This window comes from Geotrypetes seraphini, chromosome 10 (assembly GCF_902459505.1).
Source record: "Geotrypetes seraphini chromosome 10, aGeoSer1.1, whole genome shotgun sequence".
In the NCBI taxonomy this organism is placed as follows: Eukaryota; Metazoa; Chordata; class Amphibia; order Gymnophiona; family Dermophiidae; genus Geotrypetes; species Geotrypetes seraphini.
In genome coordinates, this window is record NC_047093.1 from 23,086,927 (window position 1) to 23,109,975 (window position 23,049).

The following is a 23,049-nucleotide window of genomic DNA, read 5'->3' on the forward strand; positions in this document are numbered from 1 at the left end:
CCAAAAAAGTTCTCTCCGTAAAAGCAAGCGTTGTCTATTCTTGTGACTTATGGGGACATGATCTATAGCACAACATCTTAATTCTTGAAAGAATATGATTATATTCTTGACAATGAGCAACGATTGGAGCCTGCATCTTGCCAGTGTTGAGGCAGCTTTTGTGTTCCGTGATCCGTGTTTTAAGGGGCCGTGAGGTTTGGCCTACATATATTTTTGGACACGGACATGTTAATAAATATACTATATGATCTGTCAAACAGGTAGTGTGAAAACGAATAGAATATGTTCTGCCTGACACTGGGTATAAAAAACAGCCAGTTAGATCTGTCGTAATAACGCAGATCTGGCACGTATGACATTTAGAATAACTACCTACAGATTGACAATATTATTGTTTGGAGCCATTTAGTAACTCTATGTGCAGTGTTACTGAATACTGGGGATATAGGCCTAACTTACGTGCCAGGATTTACACCGGATTTCAGTTAGTATAAATCCTCTTGCCCAGAGAATGTGGTGAAAGCAGTTAGCCTAGCAGAGTCTAAAAAAGGTTTGGCTAATTTCCCCCGAAGAAAAGTCCATAAGCCATTATTAAGATGGACTTGGGGAACTCCTCTGCTTATTTCTAGGATAAGCGATATAAAATCTGTTTTACTCTTTTGGGATCCTGCCAGGTACTTGCGACCTGGGTTGGCCACTGTTGGAAACGAGGCACTGGGCTTGATGGACCTTTGGCCTGTCCCAGTAGGGCAACTCTTATGCTTTTATGAATTTTTTGCTCAGAAATTTCATTCACGCATTTGACTAACCCCACGTCCTGACACACCGGCAAATGTGCACGGCCATACATTTTATCTTTTAATATTTTCTTCCATGTGTAGTGAAGCATTTCTGATTAAAAAGTGAAAGCATCTCTTTTCCAATCAAGCTTAATAAAAAAGCTTCCATACGGTATGTTATTAATAACTTCAGTCGCTGGGGCTGTGTAGCAATTATTGGATTAAGATTGTTGCACGGAATTAGCTCATTGATTCCTGCCTCTGTCCTCAACCAGCAGAGCATGTGTGCTTAATACTGCATAAAATACTGAATGTGGGCCCTGTGCATGTGTCTTAAACTCACCCACCTCCCTTAGATTAAAAGGATTACAAAATTCACATTATAAAAATGATCTAGTCCTAGCAAAAATGATCAATGAATCACTACTGAATTCGTTATATAAGAAAATAAGAACATAAGAATTGCCGCTGCTGGGTCAGACCCGTGGTCCATCGTGCCCAGCAGTCCGCTCACGCGGCGGCCCTCTGGTCAAAGACCAGTGTCCTAACTGAGACTAGCCCTACCTGCGCACGTTCTTGTTCAGCAGGAACTTGTCTAACTTTGTCTTGAATCCCTGGAGGGTGATTTCCTCTATGACAGACTCCGGAAGAGCGTTCCTGTTTTCCACCACTCTCTGGGTGAAGAAGAACTTCCTTACGTTTGTACGGAATCTATCCCCTTTCAACTTTAAGTGCCCTCTCGTTCTCTTCACCTTGAAGAGGGTGAACAACCTGCCCTTATCTACTAAGTCAATTCCCTTCAGTACCTTGAATGTTTCGATCGTGTCCCCTCTCAATCTCCTCTGTTGAAGGGAGAAGAGGCCCAGTTTCTCTAATCTTTCGCTGTACGGCATCTCCTCCAACTCTTTAACCATCTTAGCTACTCTTCTTTGGACCCTTTCGAGTAGTACCGTGTACTTCTTCATGTATGGCGGCCAGTGCTGGACGCAGTACTCCAGGTGAGGGCTCACCAGGGTGAGGCTTTTTCATGTCATACAAAGGTATGTAAGACACAAGAAGTGCTGTAATGTCAGAGCCAGTGACGTATGAGTAAGTGGGAGGGGCTTTTTGGATGGGCTAGGCAGTCGGTCAGAAGGGGGCTCATGAGCCAAAACAGAAGCATGTGAGATATGGCTGGATTTTGTTAAATAACATTCAATTAACGACATAATTGACATTTTAAAGACATTTTAAAGACCGATTAGCGCTCGCTAGTCAAATTAGCGTACGCTAACGCGTCCATAGACTAACATGCACGCATTAGCGTTTCGCGCATCTTAGTAAAAGAGGGCCATAGTTCAGATTATTTGTACTTTCAAATAAATATTACTTAATTTCTACATATTTCAATTGCGATTTGATGTAGGTAAGACACACTTTAAGCAGTTTCTGAAGTTAACTGCAGAATTTGGTCACGAGTAGCTTGTAAAGTTTGGAAAAATTAAACATCTACTCCTAAAATTGACACACCCTATTCTTCAGTGTTTCCCACTGCCTGTGAGCTTATTTATGACCATATGGAAACAGCCACAATAATGTGTGATTTATGTTTCCAATAACGTACATGGAATAAATATTTTATTTTCTTCACTGCTCTGCCAAACTGTTAAAGAGCTAGAACAAGAGATCTGTGGCCTCAGTAGGGCACAGGATGCCAAATATCGTCTAGACTGTAATGTTTTAAAATATTAACATGCCAGTTTGCAGGGCCTTTCTTATCACAGCGATGGAGGATTTTTTTTCTTTATTCAATGTTCTTTCTGCCATTAAACTAAATCACTGCAATTTTACACTAAAAGAAAAAAAAAAACCAACAACCCGAAACCAAACAAAATCAGACACTACTTAGATGCATTTACTCCATCCGGAGAGCTTTCATAATTCTCGACATCTGAACTCACCGCGATTCATGCTGGGTTTGGTTATTTGTGTATTTTGTATTTATTGGGATTTATCTACCACCTTTTTGAAGAAATTCACCTAAAGCAAGTGCGCAAGAACAATCTGGGTGAAGGCAATATACAATTTCGGTAGAAAACAAAATAATCAGACAACAGTACTTATTACCCTGAAATCTACAAGGGCTGATTGAAAAGTGACGGGACTGCCTCTGTTTTTCTTTCCAAGAAGTAGACATGGAAGCACTGTTTTGGTTCTTGTGAAGCCCATACATTGACCTTTCTGAACCTACCGTTGGACTGCTGTCATCTTCGTTGCTGGGTCACAGCGAGAGGAAGAACTTTAATACGTTTTGTCACGGCAGATGAGGAAGGCGTGTCTGTGAAAGCAGTGGCATAGCGAGGGCGAGCAGTGCCCGTGTCGGTGGTGTCCCTTCCCCGCCCCCACTACCGCTCACGTGCATCCCTTCCCTGTACCTTTATAATGTCGGCATGAGCAGCCACCGACTCACTGCCTGCGTCGGCTTTGGCACGCTCTCCGAGGTCGCTTCCTAGGCACGGGTCCCGGAAGTGAATTCAGAGTAGAGCACCGACGCATGGCTGTTCGTGCTGAAGTTGAGAAAGGTATGGGGGAAGGGAAGGAGCGATGTGCGGCAGGAGGAGGAGTGCAAGCGTCCCGAGCAAGATGGCACCCAGGTATTATCTGCTAATATGGTCGATGAGTTTCTGGAACCCTTATACACACTTTCACTGCATAGTGTTCCCCCGGTCATTTGCGGTCGGCAGTCCCGGTCATTCGCGGTATTTTCCGATCGCGAACCACCTACAAGGAGAGGGCAGTGGGAGAGGCAGGAGAGAGCAGCCAGAGCGCCGCGAGTACAGGAAATCACTTCTTCCTGCACTAAGTCGGGCCTTATTCAATCAGGAGCTGCTTTGACATGCAGCTCCCGATTGGATAAGGCCCGACTTAGTGCAGGAAGAAGCGGTCGGAGCGTACCGCGAGTGATTTCCTGCACTCGCAGCGCTCCGGTTGCTCTCCCGCTGTTCTCTCCCGCTGCCCTCTTCAGGCTCCCCCATGAAAAACCATATTCGCAGTTTTTCGAGATTCGTGGGGGTTCCTGAAAAAGGACCCCCGCGAATATCGGGGGAGTACTGTATGTCTATTAAAATATACATAATAACATAGTAAATGACGGCAGATAAAGACCTGAACGGTCCATCCAGTCTGCCCATAAGTTATACTCATTAAAAAATACATAATTAGATTAACTTGTCTCCTCTTTGATATTTCTGGGCTGTAGTCTGTAAAGTCTGGCATTGTCCTAGGTTCCAAATGCAAGCTCACCCCATCCCGTTGTTTGCAGGACATCTACTGACTGGCCTTAGTTCTTTACTTTACATCCTATATTTTCTAATTAGAGATCCTCTATTTTTATCCCATGCTTTTTTGAATTTCATCACCGTTTTCCTCTCCACCACTTCCCTCGGGAGGACATTCCAGGCATCTACCACCCTCTCTGTGAAGAAAAATTTCCTAACATTGCTCCTAAGTCTTCCTCCCCGTAACCTCAAATTATGCCCTCTAGTTTTACCATTACAGTATTTAGATTTCTCTCCAGGCATCTACTAAATTTTATTTTCTAATCATCTCAGAATTAACCTTTTGCCTTGTGAATATCGGATCGATAAAGGTGTTGCCTTGTGATGCAGTTTCCAAAGCTAATTAGGCACTTAAATTCACCTGCAGCTTAGATCCTACCAGCCCACGGACCATGCTAAAAATAAAGACAGCAATTTAGCAAAACTGTTATTATCTCTTACTGTCTGGAAGTTCCTTGCAGCAAAATGCATCTATTCCACTAATCCTTTGTCGCTTTATACAACATGCCCCCTCTTCTACGAAACCGCACTAGCGGTTTCTAGCGCGGGGAGCCGCCCTGAATGGCCCACGCTGCTCCCAACACTCATAGGAACTCAATGAGCGTCGGGAGCAGCGCAGGCCATTCAGCGCAGCTCTCTAGCTTGGTTTCGTAGAAAAGGGGGATGGTGTATAAAAGGAATTGATTTTCACAGAAGAAGATAGAAAATACGTTCTACTTATTGGATCCTATCCCTTGCATATATTGTAGTTTTTTCTTACTCTTTGTGACTCTGTACAGCGCTGCGTGCGTCTGGTAGCGCTATAGAAATAATTCATAGTAGTATTAGTAGTGTGAAGAGTTTCAGTCTTTGAGAAGCAGAGCTGAGAGTGTGATGTCATAATGCCTCATTCCACCAATAAGAACCAACCTCTTCAGTGATGTCACAATGGCTTGATTGTCCTGTACTCCCCTCTGCCCTCCAACCCAACCAGCAGATTAATCCTTCCCCTTAACTGTATCCATGACATTCCGTTTGTCTTGTCTGTTTAGATTGTAAGCTCTTTCGAGCAGGGACTGTTTTCTTACTCTTTGTGACTCTGTACAGCGCTGCGTGCGTCTGGTAGCGCTATAGAAATAATTAATAGTAGATGCTCATTGATATATAACCCTTTGCATTGTCTTCTAATCTCACAATAATAGATGTAATATCTAATATAATAAAATGGTAAGCTGCGCATGCGCACTTCCTATGCGTGCGCCGGTTTTCCGTGAGCTGTAGCGACACATAGGAAGTGCGCATGCGCGGCTTACGATTCTTTGAAAGACGCGGCGGTGGCTACTCTCACGATCCCCGCCTGTGTCGGACTTCCAACGCAGGTGGGGATCATGAGAGGAGCCACCGCCGCGTCTTTCAAATAAAAAAAAAAAAAAAAGACAAGGCGGATGTCGGCCCGATGGCTGGAGTTCACTGCTGAGTCTGGTGAGGAGTGCTTCCCTCAACAGGAACCGTCGGGTCGAATTCAAATACTCCCGGCAGGTCAGGAGGGGGCGGAGCAGGCTCGCACGCCTGGCGGGGACCTGGCAGGAACTAGACTCCCTGCAGGAGCCAGCCTGATGGCTGGAGATCACCGGACTGGACAGGGGGAGCAGGTAAGGGGGTGCTGCAGTACAGGAGGAGCAGGGAAGAGGTGATTCTGGACAGGGGGGGAGGTAACAGGAAGGGAGGCCTACTGCTGGATAGGGGAAGCAGGGAAGAGGTGCTGCTAGACGGGGGGGGGGAGGTAAAAGGAAGGGAGAAGACTTACTGCTGGACAATGGGTGCTGCTGGACAGGGGGAGACTTAAAAAGAAGGGAGAAGGGCTACTGCTGCACAGGGGGAACAGGGAAGAGGTGCTGCTAGACCGGGGGGGGGGGGGAGGGGGGAGAGGTAAAAGGAAGGGAGAAGGGCTCCTGCAAAGGAGAAGAGCTACTGCTGGATATGGGGAGCTGGAAATGGGGTGATGCTGAACAGGGGGAGATAAAAGGAGAAGGGCTACTGCTATATAGGGGGAGCAGGGAATGGGTGGGGGTGCTGCTGGACAGGGAGGAGGTAAAAGTAAGGGAGAAGGGCTGCTAGCACCCGTTAATGTAACGGGCTAAACAACTAGTAATATAATAATATCGTATGATTGGAGAAGCTACTAAAGCACAGAGATGGTTAACAGTAGGACAAAGGGACATATCTACAGTAAATTTATTATTGAGTCAGAATGGACCCAAGAGCACGCTATTTAGAAAGAAAAGTGATAATGCTACATCTTCTGTCAATTAAATTACTGCTGGGGTGGCTCTTCAGCAGGTCGGATTTCTATTCAGCTTTCCGTTTGCTTTGCATTGAAATCCAAACTTTTGTATGTCAGCTTCTAAACTTCTCATTTTCACTGGTTCACATTTAGGAACATTTTCAAAACACTAAGGGCTCCTTTTACTAAGCCACGTTAGGGCATTAACATGCACCAGCATTGAGCTGGCGTTAGTTTTAGCCACGTAGCACAGGTTTAGCGCACGCTAGAATGCTGCATGCGCTAAAAATGCTAACGCAGCTTAGTAAAAGGAGTCCTAAGACGTCCCCAAAAACCAGCATAAATCAGCACTTGGATGTCCTAATCACCAGAATGGCCAAGTGTTAATTTTTGAAACCATCTTTCTGGATGTCTTGCGAGGTGTTCTACCCATTGCGCTTCCAATACTAAAGGGGACATGTGGGAGGTGGTGTTCTGGGTAGGCTTTGGATGGGCTTAGACTTGGATGTCATGCGGTGATAATCTAGTGTTTCCCAAGACGTCCTGGACGGAACGTACTGTATACGTCCAAGACTAGACCTATTTTAAAAATATCTAAGAGCCAAAATAGGTACCCAAACTGACCACTAGAGGGATTAAGTTATGATCCCCCCCACTCTTCCCCAGTGGTTACTAACCCCCAACCACCCCCCACCCCCCCAAAAAAAAAATCAGAATGAAACAGTACATGGCAGATGCTTCAAGAAAAATCATGACCCATAAATGAAAATTGATCATGTCACTCCCCTGATGATTAACGCCCACAGGTTCCCAGTGGAACACAGAATAGTATACAAAATAATGTTACTCATCTTCAAAACTAGAATTAGTGGCCAACCAGATTTCATTAATAGGCTTCTAATCCCTTACAGTCCTCAATGCTCTCTTTGGTCCGTTAACCAAAACTTGCTTTCAATTCCTTCATTGAAGTACATTAACATGATGCGTTAGAAACATAGAAACATAGAAATAGACGGTAGATAAGGCCACGGCCCATCTAGTCTGCCCACCCCAATGACCCTCCCCTACGTTTCTCTGTGAATAGATCCCACGTGTCTATCCCATTTGGCCTTAAAATCAGGCACGCTATTGGCCTCAATAACTTGAAGTGGAAGACTATTCCAGTGATCAACCACCCTTTCAGTGAAAAAGAATTTCCTGGTATCCCCGTGCAGTTTCCCGCTCCTGATTTTCCATGGATGCCCCTTGTTGCCGCAGGACCCTGGTATCTTTTCCGTAATAGCCCTCCCCCCCACCCTTTGGAATTCTGCACCAAATTTCTTAAGAGAGGAAATGTCTTTAAACTCCTTTAAATGTATTATGCAATATTGGTTGCAAACAGAAACTCCTAGTTTTTGGCATTGGAGGAACCAATTACATCGTGTACTTTTAGATGAAGTTTGGGAGGTTCGTCATTCTCCAAGACAAACTCGTCTCTTTATGAAAATTTGAGACCCCTATATTCAAAAACTTCCACCTAGAGCACAAAGTTTGATTCTTAATTACATTGAAGCTTTTATTGCCTTCATGGCATCCCACACCTGGCTGGTTTTGTCACCTTCCATCCTGGGAGGGAGGGGGGAATGGGAAGGAGGGAGGGTGGAAGGGGAAGGGGTGGGTGGGAGGGGTTTAGGGTTTGTCATATAAAATATTTGGAGGAATGATAGTATTTAATTGAATATGTAGATTGGATTTTCAAAATATATGAAATCATTTGTAACGAATAATCTATATGTACTATATTCTTCACCATGCGAAACCTAAGAAAAATAAGGAAATTCTTTAACAAAGATCACTACAGGATCATTGTCCAATCCCTTATACTTAGTATCTTAGACTACTGCAACAGCCTCTACCTACCATGCCCAAACAACATGATAAAACTACAGACCGTTCAGAGCACAGCCATCAGACTCATCTACCGTACTCGCTTAGCAAATTTGACCACATCACTCCCGCTTATGTAGACTCTCACTGGCTACCGATAAAAGCAAGAACTCAATTCAAATTCTACTGTCTACTATTTAAAGTAACCCATGGTATTGCCCCCAGTTACCTAAACAACCGCCTATACCGTTACCTCTCACCCAGAACAAGGAGAACTCAGAACCTATTCACCTTCCCCCCTCAAAATGGTACCCGACGTAAGGAACTATACGACAACCTTCTAGCGACACAGGCAGCGAAAATTGACCCTACCATCACCAAACTGATGATCAAAACAACAGACATTAAAGTGTTTCAAAAAGAAATCAAAACATTTCTATTCAAAAAACACTTCCCTACATACTAACCTCCACCCTAGTCGCACATGCATACTCCCTTGTGAATACCACATTAGTCAACTCCTCAAACCATACCTCCAATATATATTCAGATACCTAAATAAGCAACCACCATCTGTATCCAGTAAACGTCTTCCTTCAATGTTATGTAATTATCTTCTGTTACCCGAACGTATTGTTATTCTCCATTGTATTCTGTAATTACTTGAATCTTTGTTATGTAATTCTCTCGGAAAAGTCCAGATATCTTCTAATTTGTAATCCGCTTAGAACCGAATGTATTGTTATTCTCTACCATATCCTGTAACATACTTGAATCTTTGTTATGTAATTCTCTTGGAAATGTCCAGATATCTTCTAATTTGAAATCCGCTTAGAACCGCAAGACACAGGTGGAATAGAAATCACTAATGTAATGTAATGTAATGTATATAAATGTATATTTAAACTAAACTAAACTAAAACTTAACCTTATATACTGGGTCTTCAACCAAAGGAAGCTTGATGCGGTTAACAATAAATTTTAAAAAAATTAAAAAAAATTGAAATACAAGAGAGTTAATTTTCAAAATGTTTAGCGAATAAAAAAGTTTTTAGAAGTTTACGGAAGAGTTGGAAGGAACTGGGACACCTCAAAATTAGGGGAAGTTCATTCCATAGTTACATTACATTACATTGCATTAGAGATTTCTATTCCGCCATTACCTTGCGGTTCAAGGCGGATTACAAAAGAGATGAAAAACGTTGGGTGACAATGGAAGAACATGTGTCCTTTCTAGAGAGGTAAAGAGTAGGTTATGTAGTTTCTGTGTGGCGGGAAGAGGGGGGAGGAAGGACGGTAAGTTTGAAGTTATTCCTGTTTCAGGAATTTCTTGAAGAATATAGTTTTTATTTCTTTTCTGAACGTCTTGTGGTCTGGTGTCGTTATCAGTAGATTGGAGATTTGGTTATCTAGTTTAGCTGCTTGAGTGGCCAGGAGGCCATCGTATAGTTATTTTCCGTTGTACTTCTTTGATCGAGGGGTGTGTGAATGGGGTGTGCGTTTTTCTATGTCTGATTGAGGTGGTTTGGATGAGGCGGTTGTTCAGGTAGGTTGGGCTGTCTCCGTTTAAGGTTGTAAATAATATACAGTAGAATTTAAATAGTATTCTTTCTTGGATTGGTAGCCAATGTAATGTAATGTAATTTATTTCTTATATACCGCTACATCCGTTAGGTTCTAAGCGGTTTACAGAAAATATACATTAAGATTAGAAATAAGAAAGGTACTTGGAAAATTCCCTTACTGTCCCGAAGGCTCACAATCTAACTAAAGTACCTGGAGGGTAATAGAGAAGTGAAAAGTAGAGTTAGAGGAAAAATAAAAATAAAATAAACATTTTAACAAGACAGCATTGATCTAAATACTTTGGAAGGTAGAAGAGAGGAGAGAAAGGAATAGAAGCAGAAGGGGGAGCCGTTGAACAGTAGAATTCTGCAGCATCCACTATCTCCTCCTCTCCCTATTGGCTAAGGCTCTTAACATTTGCATATCTTCTTCCCATTGGCTAAGGCTCTTTGCCTGCATTGTGATGTCATAGAGCTTTATGGTTATAGAAACCTAGAAACATGATGGCAGATGAAGGCCAAATGGTCCATGTAATGTAATGTAATTTATTTCTTATATACCGCTACATCCGTTAGGTTCTAAGCGGTTTACAGAAAATATACATTAAGATTAGAAATAAGAAAGGTACTTGAAAAATTCCCTTACTGTCCCGAAGGCTCACAATCTAACTAAAGTACCTGGAGGGTAATAGAGAAGTGAAAAGTAGAGTTAGAGGAAAAATAAAAATAAAATAAACATTTTAACAAGACAGCATTGATCTAAATACTTTGTGAGTTGACGTATGCTTCTCTAATATGGTCGCGTTTTCTCAATGAGTAGATGAGTCTCAGAGCTGTATTTTGGATTGTTTGTAGTTGTTTAGTCATTGTAGCAGGGCAGGGGAGGTAGAGGATGTTGGGGAAATTTAAACGCCAGAGGGCGGCTAAAATTCTTAACTCCTTGAATTCCTTTCCTAGAAGGAAGAGAAAGTTTAAATCGATGAATGCCTCTCGCATATGAAAATCTATAAACATTCCATAGCAGAGGAACAAGAGGAGCAAAGATACCATGTAAAATCTTAAAAACAATACGTAAACACTTAAACTGAATTCTAAAATAAACCGGGAGCCAATGGAGAGAGAAAAACAAAGGAGTCACATGATCGAATTTGCTCAAAGGGGGACATATTCTGGGAAATCCAGACGTCTGGTACCCTACCTTTGTAGGCATCTATCTGCACCTACTTTTTAAAAATGGTTTTTAAATCAGATTTAAATCAGTTACCATACCAATTAAAACCACTGCATAACTTATGGTACTGTTTATAGAATCTGGCCTTGAATTTCTTTCTTGTCTCCCTCATTTACCCTCCCCCCCTTTTTACAAAACCGTAGTGCGGTTTTTAGCGCTGGCCGCGGCAGTAACAGCATGAGTGTCAGAGTTTTGTAAAAGGAGACGGTAAGGAGAAGTACTGTGTGCAATTCTGGAGGCTACATTACAGTAAAGATGTGCGCAGAATTGAATCGGTTCAGCGGACGGTCACCAGGATGATCTCGGGGCTCAAGGGTCTCTCGTATGAAGAGAAACTGAACAAATTGCAGCTCTACACTCTCGAGGAACATAGGGAGAGGGGAGACATGATCGAAACATTTAAGTACCTCACGGGATGTGTCGAAGTGGAAGATGATATTTTCTTTCTCAAGGGACCCTCGGCCACAAGAGGGCACCCACTCAAACTCAGGGGCGGAAAATTTCATGGCGACACCAGAAAGTATTTCTTCACAGAGAGAGTGGTTGATCATTGGAACAAGCTTCCAGTGCAGGTGATCGAGGCAGACAGCGTGCCAGACTTTAAGAATAAATGGGATACCCATGTGGGATCCCTACGAGGGTCAAGATAAGGAAATTGGGTCATTAGGGCATAGACAGGGGGTGGGTAAGCAGAGTGGGCAGACTTGATGGGCTGTAGCCCTTTTCTGCCATCATCTTCTATGTTTCTATGGTAATGTTTTAGTCAGAAGGAAAGGGGTGTGCAGTCTGTGTGTGTGTGTGTGGCCTCCATTCGGCCTTTTCATGAATTCACACAGTGAAAGATTTGGAAGGGAAAGAGTTAACACCGGATTTGCTTCACCCGCCACCGTCTTGTGCATCTTTCACTGTGGTTGCTGCCGCTGTTGTTCATTCTTTTTTTGAACACCGGAAAAGAAAGAGGGGGAGGATTCCCGACAGGCGCTTTTCCTGGTTTTTGACAGCATCCTTTCTCTAAATTACATTTAGGTGATAGGGAGAGCAGAGGGATTTTTAAAAATATAAATTGCAATTGAGTGGGAGGAAGGGAGCACAGATTTGGCAGGATGCACACTTTTGTTTTATAATGCAAAATTATAGTGGAGGGGAAAGAGAGGATTTGCTGGCTTGGTGGAGGTGGAGGGTTGACAGAAATAAGCTAAGTTTCCTACAACTACCTGATCAAACTCTAACTATATGGATTTAGATGAATTTTCAGCTGAAAGCTGTTGGCTCAATGGCTGTTTAAAAACTAATTTGTTGAATTTTATCTATCATAAAAAGTGTTCATTCTGTGCAGAGTACCTTCTTTTCTCAAATAATGTGCAATAAGGTAGCAGAGAAGGGACAGTGGTTTTTAAATCAGTGGGGGGAGCCCTTTGCTTGATTGAGTGTAGCGCAGTGGTTAAAAGTACAGCCTCAGCACCCGGAGGTTAAGGGTTCAAACCCACACTGCTCCTTGCAATTCTGGGCAAGTCACTTAATCCCCCCATTGCACCAGGATTGTGAGCCCACCAGGACAGACAGGGAGAAATGCTTGAGTACCTGAATAAATTCATGTAAAGCCGTTCTGAGTTCCCTCTGGAAGAATGGTATAGAAAATTGAATAAATAAATAAAAAATGTTTCAAGTGGCAGCACCCTCCAGATTCCGCCTTTGCTCCACCCACGTTCTGCCGATGCTCCTCCCCTTTGCATTTGAGTGTTCTGTCACTAACGAATAAGTACCAATAAGGTGCCCAAACTGACCAGATGACCACTGGAGGGATTAAGGCATGATCCTTCCCTTACTCTCCCAGTGGTCAATGACCCCCTTCCACCACCTAAAGGTGTGACTAAAACAGTACATTCAAGCCTGTATTACAAAGGGGTGCTGAAAAGTTCAAAGCCCCACCAAGAGCGTTATTTTGCCACTGTAGCTGAAAAGTGTTATCTTATTTCGTTAAGTGCCAATTTGCAGAAGCAAAATTCTATGTTTTGACATTGTTTCCGATCATTGATTGAACCATATCCATGTCATTCTGTTCTTGGCAGGGCTGAGAACTTTTCAGCAACCCCTCGTAGCAACATTCCAGAGCTGATTGTGATGTCATAATGCCTCATTCCGCCAGTGTCTAAGAGCCAGCCTCAGCAGTGATGTCACAATGGCTTGATTGTCCTATACTTGGCTCACTTTTATTACATACGAGGGAGTGCTGAAAAGTTCTCGGCCCAATCAACCAACTTCCTAAATTCCGAGCGTTATTTTGCCACTGTAGTTAAAAAGTGTTATCTTATTTGTTAAGTGCTAATTTGCAGAAACAAAATTCTATGTTTTGACATTGTTTCAGATCATTGATTGAACCATATCCATGTCATTCTCTTCTTCGTTGGGCTGAGAACTTTTCAGCATTCCCTCTTACAGCTTCAGACACAAACAACTGAGCCCAGTGGAGAAGAGCGGAGGGGCACTTTTGGGGGCTATTGCAGTGAATTTCACATTTAAAAGTTCCATGTACACATGTCACTATAACCCACCCAAAACCTACTGCACCTACATAAAGATGACACCTGCAAGCATAAGGTCTATTGTTGCGTACAGGTGGGTACAGTAAATTTTGGATGGGTTTTGGAGGGCTCACCATACAATATAAGCAGGTTATAGTGACATGTGTACCTGGGACTTTGAAATGTGACGTTCACTGCAGTACCCCCCTGAGTGCCCCTCTGCTGTGCTCAGCTTTCTGTGAACCATTTGCTAAGAATGATGGCTGTTAGCACGTCCGAAAAACTGGCTTTTGTTAATTTTTCAGGTGGACGCATTTCTATTCGAGAATGGCCACAAATGATAGACGTGCTAAGGACCGAAATGTCTACATTCTCAAAAACAAAAAAAAGATAGATGCTGTGCTGGGTTCATAGATAAAATCGCGTGAGACAACGGCGCGCCGACAACTGAGCGCAAGGTTGATGGCGCGCCGAAGAAAAGCACTATTTTAAAGGGTTCCGACGGGGGGGGGGGTGTTAGTGGGGAACCCCCCTATTTTACTTAACAGACTTCGCGCTGGTGTTGTGGGGGGTTTGGGGGGTTGTAACCCCCTCATTATATTTGAAACCGAACTTTTTGCCTGTTTTTTAGGGAAAAAGTTCAGTTTTAAGTATAATGTGGGGGGTTCCACCCCCCCAAACCCCGCCAGCGCAATGTCTGTTAAGAAAAGTGGGGGGGGGGGTTCCCCCCCCCACTTTCCCCATCAGAGCCCTTTAAAATAGTGGTTTTCTTCGGTGCGCCGTCAACCTTGCGCTCAGTTGTCTGCGCTCAGTTGTCTCGCGCGCCGTTGTCTCGCGCGATTTAGTCCCGTCACCGCTGTGCTGCTTTGAGAATGGAACTTTTCTCTACTGGATTTCTGGACATCTTTTCCGAGATATCCAAACTGGGACTTAGAAGTCCTGTTGAAAATGCTTCTCCAAACCTGTACTTGTGGAGGGTAAAGTAACTTGCTGAAGGCTGCAAGTGAGATTTGAACCCAGCTTTCTGCCCTAACTATTCGGCTACTCCTTCACATACATAACGCAATCACTTTCTTAAAAGTTGGAAACAGATTTTGAAGCTTCTTTAACAAACTTGTTTCTGTTCCTGTGCTTTTCTTCACCTATTTTCTTTCTTTCTTTTTTATTTTATTAGGTACTAGCTGATCACCCGGCGTTGCCCGGATATAAATTCCCTTGAGGAACATTCACTTGAAGATTAACATAACACAAATTTTCAGTTTTCACTTTCTGTTTAGGCTTCACCACACCACACCACAGCTGCATTTCCTTATATACTCTTAAATGACTGTGACATCATTCCCAAAGCTGGCATCTCTCCTCCTCTTTTCCCCTTACCCACCTCTTCCCATTCCTCCCCTCTATGTTCTCGCCCCCTTCCCTTCCCCCATACCTCTAGTTGAAGTTGTTTGCGGTTTTGCCCGGCTATAAATTCCCTTGGGTTTTGGCTTACATTCACTTGAGGATTAATATCACACAAATTTTCAGTTTTCAGTTTCTGTTTAGGCTTCACCACACCACAGCTGCACTTCCTTATATACTGTTGACTGTGACATCAATCTGACTGTGTGACATCATTCCCCAAGCTTCACACCATTGGTCCATCTATATATTTAAATAGCTGATGCCCCGGCGTTGCACGGGTATTTAATTATAGCAATAACACTGTAAATGGATTCAAATAAAGATGCTTTATAGTGGTGAATGAAATTATTTTTTTACAGCTTAATAAAAAGTACAATATTCAAATTATAATGTGAAATATTTGACAAAATGAATACAATACAACTAACGCAAAACGTGATTATAAACAACATTTTTAGTTTCACCTCCAGGAGCAAGAACATATAAATTCTTGGGTGAACCCAGCCCTGAGCAAGCAACATAGAGTTGTGGGCCGCGAGACCCCCAGAACATATCACCCCAGGTAGTGAGGGATCTGCATACCAAGTTTCGTTCAAATCGGTCAAGCCGTTTTTGAATTACAGTGAGAATGGCAGCTTTTTACATTTTTTCCATTGACATGAATGGGTGAAATCTGATTTTCTGTTTGTAGCTCCGCCCACGTGTGCAGGTGGGCCACGAGACCCCCAGAACATATCACCCCAGGTAGGGAGGGATCTGCATACCAAATTTCGTTCAAATCGTTCAAGCCGTTTTTGCGTGATCGCGGCACATACACACATACATACCTCCGATTTTATATATATAGATTTAATATACTGTCCATACTGCCCTTGTGGTTTGATTAATGCGTTTTTCTTTTTTTACCCCAATTTTATCATTATTTGTAAATCGCTTTGAATTACGATTTTGCGACCAAATCAAACGTTTATTAAACTTTAAACTATCTAATGTACAGTACCTGGGGCAATGGAGAATTGGGTGAGTTGCCAGGGTCACGGAGTGCAGGTCAGGGTTTCAACCCACAGCCTTAGGGTGTTGAGGTTGTGGCTTTAGCCACTAGGCCACTCCTTCCTCCAGCTCCACCTAGAATGAACTGAAATGAGAACAGTATCTATTTAAGAACATAAGAATTGTCATACTGGGACAGACCGAAGGTCCATCATGCCCAGTACCCTGTTTCCAACAGTGGCCAACCCAGGTCCCAAGTACCTGGCAGAAACACAAATAGTAGGAACATTCCAGAGCTGAGATTGTGATGTCATAATGCCTCATTCCACCATTGCCTAAGAACCAAACTCATCAGTGATGTCACAATGGCTTGATTGTCCTATACTTGGTTCACATAAGAACATAAGAATTGCTGTACTGGGACAAACTGAAGGCCCATCTAGCCCAGCAACAGTGGCCAACCCAGGTCCCAAGTACCTAATTAGATCCCAAGTACTAAAGGAGTTAATTTGACAATATTCCTAGACACAGACGATCTACTACTACTGTTACTTTTAATTATTTCTAGAGCACTACCAGATGTACGCAGCCATGTACAGAGTCAGAAAGGATAGAATCCCTGCTTGAATGAGCTTACAATCTAAACCAGGGGTGTCCAACCTGCGGCCCGAGGGCAGCATGTGGCCCAGTGAAGCATTTTGTGTGGCCCTGGTCGAGGGCGATGCAGTGTTTTACTGTGCTGCCCCTGGGTGTTTACCGTCATGCCGGCTCCCTCCTCTGTCTTGCTGCAGCGTTTGCGCGGTTCATAGACAACCCCGCGAAAGACAAAGATGCGCGCCGACAACTGAGCGCAAGACGGAGGCACGCGCCGAAGAAAATTACAGTTTTTAGGGGCTCCGACGGGGGTTTTTGTTGGGGAGCCCCCCCCCCAGTTTACTTAATAGAGATTGCGCCGGCGTTGTGGGGGGTTTGGGGGGTTGTAACCCTCCACATTTTACTGTAAACTTAACTTTTTCCCTAAAAACAGGGAAAAAGTTAAGTTTTCAGTGAAATGTCAGGGGTTACAACCCCCCAAACCCCCCACAACGCCTCCACAACGCGGCACGATCTCTATTAAGTACAGTGGGGGGGTTCCCCCCCAACGCCCCCCGTCGGAGCCCTAAAAACAGTAATTTTTTTTGCAGCGCATGCCTCCGCGCTGCGCTCAATTGTCTGGGCGTGCCTTTGTCCCGGCGCGCTTTTGACCTTTTGACCGTTTGCGCAGCCCCAGAAACATCTTTTTCGGCCAATGCGGCCCAGGGAAGCCAAAAGGTTGGACACCCCTGATCTAAACAATCAAGACAGACAAAGAGGATGCAGGGTAGGGTAAATTGCTGGCTAGGGTGGTGAACAGAAGGCCGAGGAAAGTAGGGTTATGGGTTGAAGGATGTTTCAAAAAGGTGGGTTTTAGGCCTACTTTTGAACAAGGGAAGAGAAGGGGCGTGGCGGATGAACTCAGTTTATTTCAGGCATACGGGTGGCGAGATGAAATGAACAAAGTCTAGAACTAGAAGTGGAGGAGAAGGGTACAGATAAAAGCAGTTTGTCTGAGGAACGGAGTTCTCGGGAGGTGTATAAGGGGAGACAAGAGAGGAGAGATTCTGAGGCGGTTATAACCACTTATGAATGAAATATTAATAAAAAACATTATTTTGTTTTATGATCACAAAATAAACAGTTTACGGTGCATCAAAAGCAGAAGAAAGCAAAATACATTGAAAACAATTCCTCGGGGCTACAGTGCTTATTGGAAATATTTATCTAGGTCAATAATGCCTAAAGATTGAATGAGACAGAAGGCCATCAATAACTTTGTGAACGCCATTGATTATTTTGTGAGCTGTTTCAAAAGCAATGCGCGTTTCCCTAATCCATAGGGTTACCATATGGCTGCAGGAAAAGGAGGACGGATTGAGACATCCGGGTTTTACTTCCATTGCTTTCAATTTGGGTTGCCAAATTTTCCAATTGGAAAATCCAGAACCCTAGACCTACCCCCAGGCCCCCCCAGTTCCACCCTGTAAAGTCCTAATCCCAACCCTACTCCCACCATAGCCCCGCCCCCGCGGATCTCCTCCCTGCCTGACGCGATTTGAGAAGGCTTTTCAAAACACGGACAAGGTGCCGGGTTTTGAAAAGCCGCCTGGACCCAAGGACATGTCCTCAAAAGGAGCCATACGTCAAAAGGAGCCATGTCCTCAAAAGGAAAAATCCAGACGTCTGTTAACCCTGCTTTCAATGGAAGTAAAACCCAGATATCTCAATCTGTCCTTTTTCTGGAGCCATATGGTAACCCTGGTTCATCCTATCATGTTTAAACAGATGCTCTGTTCCGTTCTCATTTCCTTTCGCATCCTCTTATCTTTGACCTTTCTTTTTGAAGGTATTCACGGAAGAGAACGCCGGTGTTTATCTTCCCGCTGTGCTCCCATCTGCTTCTGAAGTGCAAGTTCTATTTCCTCTGTAAAACTCTGAATGATAGACATATTTCTAAGATGATTTTCTATACTTAAGATGATATGGTTTTATCCCTTCAGCATAAGAATAAACAGTAATAGTTCTCCACTCATCTCTATGGCCGAGCCACTCTCAAGTACAGGTGGAAAGTTACAACTTAATGAAAAAGGCTCTCCACTAAAAACGTGAAAATTTGTTAGGTACTTAGGGGTAAATTCAGGAAAAGCTGACTAGTTAGCTGCCAGTCAACTCCCCCTTTTTTAAGACCTTACTCGTCATGCTGATACTATGCACCATCTGTAACGTTTTTCTGTCTTTTCACAGACAACTCGATGTCTTCCTCACCTTCTGTATTCTGTAAATCGCTGACTTTCCAGCTGCTTCGATGTAACTTGTTAAGATTATTTCTGTAACCATTTGTACCCTGTAATCACTGACTGATCAGTGACTTCTTACTAGAGAATGACACGGTGACAAAATTCATCACCGTCCCCGTCCCCGTGGATAACCGTGGGAAATAATCCCATGTCATTTTCTAGTGTCTATTTCAACCTCAATCCTTCTACATCAGCATTCTTCAAAGCAAAGCTTGTGGGTCAGTGGTTGTGGCCATTCATACTCTGATTCTTATGGGAGCCAAGGATAATGAAGCCATTGTGACATCACTGATGTGATTGGCTCTTAGGCACTGGTGGAATGAGGCATTATGACATCACAATATCTGCTCTGGACTGTCATTCTGTAGTGTCTGTTTCAACCTCAGTCCTTCTACACCAGCATTCTTCAAAGCAAAGCTTGCAGGTCAGTGGTTGTGCCCAATTATACTCTGATTCTTTCCTCTCTCCTTAAAGAATGACATGAAGATGGTTTCCCATGGTTACCCCCGGGGGCGGGAACTGTGATGAATTTTGTCACCGAGTCATTCTCTACTTCTTACCTAATTTTCACCCTGTAATTCGCTGATTGTACAGCCCTCTTCACTGTGAATCGCCTAGAAGTCGGAAGATTATGGCGGTATAGAAAAAATAAAGTTATTATTATTATTATTAGAAGCGTTTTGGCCCCGATCGTGCCTAGTGGGTTTAAGCATCGATAGGTGGCTAACCTTAGACACACCTTATTTGTACCAGGGTTTTCTCAGACTAAATAACTGAACCTAAGTCCAAAACAGGTGTCTACGTGAAAAACATGCCCCTTAACCACATCTTCTTTCTTGGCCTAGGCGCCTGCGTCAAAGTGGTTGATGCTTACCAAGTCAGGCGCCTCCCATCCAATTAAGTGCAATTTAAGACAATTCCAAGGTGCTAATTATTAATTATTCTAAAACCTGTATCAATGTCATTTATCATTTGTTTCTAAACTTTTTGTTTTATTTTTCATAGGGCCTCAGACTAGCCATTAGGTGCCATACATTTCTATGGTCACCATTCAACTTCGTGGCTATGGCTCCCTCATTCGCCCCATTATATATCTTTTGATCTTCACGTTTATCCTTATTCAAAATGCTAAGTGCTATATTATATACTTTAATAACTTAATTCTTAAAATTTTTTTTGTATAACTTAATTGACGTAATAGGACAGAGTACGGTACTGGAGTTCAAGAAAGGATTGGACAATTTCCTGCTGGAAAAAGGGATAGAGGGGTATAGATAGAGGATTACTGCACAGGTCCTGGACCTGTTGGGCCGCCACGTGAGCGGACTGCTGGGCACGATGGACCTCGGGTCTGACCCAGTGGAGGCATTGCTTATGTTCTTATGTTATCTCAAGAAGAAGTATGCAGATCGGGATGGTGCGAACAAGTTTGAAAAGGGGGGACTTTTCTTGAAACAGCCAGGAGGCGAAACATGTCAAATGACAGGTCCCTTCCCGATGATATTTTGAGACAGGACTGACTCTAAGATAAGTCAATTAAGTTATACAAAAAATTTTTAAGAATTAAGTTATTAAAGTATATAATACAGCACTTAGCACTTTGAATAAGGATAAACGTGAAGATCAAAAGATATATAATGGGGCGAATGAGGGAGCCATAGCCACGAAGTTGAATGGTGACCATAGAAATGTATGGCACCTAATGGCTAGTCTGAGGCCCTATGAAAAATAAAACAAAAAGTTTAAAAACAAATGATAAATGACATTGATATAGGTTTTAGATTGATTATATTTTCAATGTCTTACAACTGACTGCGGGTGATACTGTTGAATTATTAATTATTGGCATTGATTAAGCCTTTTAATTAATTAACCCCCCTATTACAGAACCGTAGCGTGGTTTTTAGTGCCGGATGCAGCGGTAACAGGTCCGATGCTCATAGGAATTCTGTAAGCATCGGAGCGCTAAAATCCGTGTTACGGTTTTGTAAAAGGGGGGTAAATTAGGTGCCAAGATCGGCTAGGTGTGCTGATCAGATGCCTAATTTTAGACATCATTTAATACAGTCACAAAGGAGACAATCCCTGCTCAAGTGAGCTTACAATCTAAACAATCAAGACAGACAAACAGGATGCCATAGGCTCCCTGCGCTAATAACCGCTATCACGGTTTAGTAAAGGGGGGAGGAGGGTAAGTGAGGAGGGATCTGGAGATTATTTTGCCAGCAGAGAGAACAGATGTGGATATTTAAATTATCCCACCCACCCCTTTTACAAAAAGTGCAGAAGAGGTTCTTAGTGCCAGCTCGATGTTTGTGATACTTTTTCAGGTTTTTATTTCGGATTTTTACAAATGATAATGCTTTGGGCAGCGGAAGCTGTGTCTGCCCACTTTCGCAGTCCACTCGCAATGTGAGGATGCGGTGGGCTAAACTCGCATAAACGCTGAAGCGCCATTTTGAAGATTTACTCAAGTTTATGCCTGGTAGGCGCTGATTTGGTTGAAGTTTTAAGTTGTGCTTGCTGGAACTTTGATGGCGACCTTTTTGACTTTTAGATGATCCCAAGAGAACCTAAAGCAGCGGCTGTGACCGCTGCATAACGATGGTCGCCTGCGGGGGATCAAAAATCTACTTCAGTTAACCCTTTCAGGACCATAAGGATCGTAGGCCAATTTTTGTGGTTTTGACGACATTTTTATGGTAAAAAGGGCTTGCAGATGCCAAAAAATTGATTTTTTTTGTGAAATATCATTATTTTTATTTAAAAAATCACACTTCTGGCTTATGGACAGTGTGGCAAGTGAATCTTCTCGTCAATCTAGCAACGACGCTAATGAATGAATGTCGGAACCAGTTTGTTTACATAAAGGTAGTATCATATGGAATCCGTACATATCAAATTTAGAACTGTAGACTATCCCAATCAAAATTTATAGGATTTTAAAGTTATGGGACAAATATGTCCCTTGGTCCTGAAAAGGTTAAGTGCAATTTTCATTACTTTGATTTAATGAGCTCTATTTGAACATTGGGACACTGTCAGAGTGGTTTTGTTGGGAAAGAAGGTTTTCTTCTGCCGGTGAAGATTTTGCTAAATGCTCACTTTTTGCCGCTACCAGGGGCAATAGCCCCTGTAACGTCTGAGGCTTTTTTCATTCTTTTCCTTATTTGTGAACAGTGAAATTTGAACAATAGTTTTATTCGATCAATTGCTAAGTTTTGAGAGCCAAAATCACTTAACATATTGATTCATTTATTAGTTATTTCGAAACTTGACTACTGTAATTCTCTATTAATAAATGTTACCCAAAAAGAAAAGAGACGTCTTCAGATTGTTCAAAATACAGTTCATAGACAACGGCGTGAAAGACAAAGGTGCGCGCCGAAGAAAATTACAGTTTTTAGGGGCTCCGACGGGGGTTTTTGTTGGGGAACCCCCCCACTTTACTTAATAGACATCGCGTCGGCGTTATGGGGGTTTGGGGGGTTGTAACCCTCCACATTTTACTGTAAACTTAACTTTTTCCCTAAAAACAGGGAAAAAGTGAAGTTTTCATTAAAATGTGGGGGGTTACAACCCCCCAAACCCCCCACAACGCACCCACAATGCGGCGCGATGTCTATTAAGTAAAGTGGGGGGGGGTCCCCCCCCACACACCCCCGTCGGAGCCCTAAAAACTGTAATTTTGAGCGGTGCGCGCCTCCGCGCTGCGCTCAATTGTCTGGGCGCGCCATTGTCCCGGCGCGCTTTTGACCTGACACCCAAAATACTGCCATCAAACTGATACATAATCGCAAAAAATTTGATCATGTTACTCCACTCCTGATCGAATCACCTGTCACTCATCGTATCACCTTTAAAATCTTACTTTTAGTCTTCGAAACCCTATCTTCGAACGAACCCCAATTTATTAATAAATTACTTATTCCCCATAGCTCATCACGCTCCTTAAGTTCCGTTAATCAAAAACTTTTAGCAGTTCCATCACTGAAAGTTATCGGAACCCGCCGTCATGATATTTTTTCTGTGATAGCCCCACAATTATGGAACACCTTACCTCAGCATTTAAGAGAAGAAAACGACTTGAATTATTTGAAACGCTTTCTGAAGAGCTTCCTTTTTACAGACGCTTTTAATTTATAATCACATCTAATGATTATCGTCTTTTTTATATTTTATTCCCCCTTCCCATTGTTCGTACCATTCGTCTTCTTTTCTAATAAATACTATTGTAGT

The 23,049-nt window shown here is 43.0% G+C and overlaps 1 long non-coding RNA gene across 1 annotated transcript in view; it reads right to left on the reverse strand.

Annotated features, from left to right (window-relative positions):
* LOC117367691 overlaps positions 1 to 16,078 on the reverse strand; it is a 37,911-nt gene extending 21,833 nt beyond the window's left edge. The window contains exon 1 of the long non-coding RNA XR_004540824.1: positions 15,948 to 16,078. This is a non-coding gene — a long non-coding RNA (uncharacterized LOC117367691). The remainder of the gene's footprint in view (positions 1 to 15,947) is intronic.
* Between the last annotated feature and the right edge of the window lie 6,971 nt (positions 16,079 to 23,049).